This window comes from Otolemur garnettii, unplaced genomic scaffold (assembly GCF_000181295.1).
Source record: "Otolemur garnettii isolate 467f Iridium unplaced genomic scaffold, OtoGar3 scaffold00163, whole genome shotgun sequence".
Lineage (NCBI taxonomy): Eukaryota > Metazoa > Chordata > Mammalia > Primates > Galagidae > Otolemur > Otolemur garnettii.
The window spans coordinates 1933146-1933574 of record NW_003852558.1 but is presented as its reverse complement, the minus strand read 5'-3'; positions in this window follow the sequence as shown (position 1 = coordinate 1933574).

The window sequence follows — 429 nt, the reverse complement described above, 5'->3', positions numbered from 1 at the left end:
TATGGGGCTGGCGCCCTACCCACTGAGCCACAGGGGCCACCTGCCGTACAGGTATTTTTATCATGGGAACAAGAGGCTATACCATATAGCCTGGGTGTATAGTAGACTGTATCATCTAGTTTTTTTTAGGTTTGTGTATGTACACTCTATGATTGCACAATGACAAAATCACTTAATAGATTTCTCAGAAAGTAGTCCCATCATTAAGCAACGCATGACTGTATGTTCCTGAAAAGCAGATAAGTAACCATACTTGAATTTGTGATTTCTTTTGAGTAATTGTACCTTAAGAAATTTGAGGCTCGGCGCCTATAGCTCAACCGGCTAAGGCGTCAGCCACGTACACCTAAGGTGGCGGGTTCGAATCCCCAGCCCGGACCCGCCAAACAACAATGACGGCTGCAACCAAAAAATAGCCGGGCGTTGTGG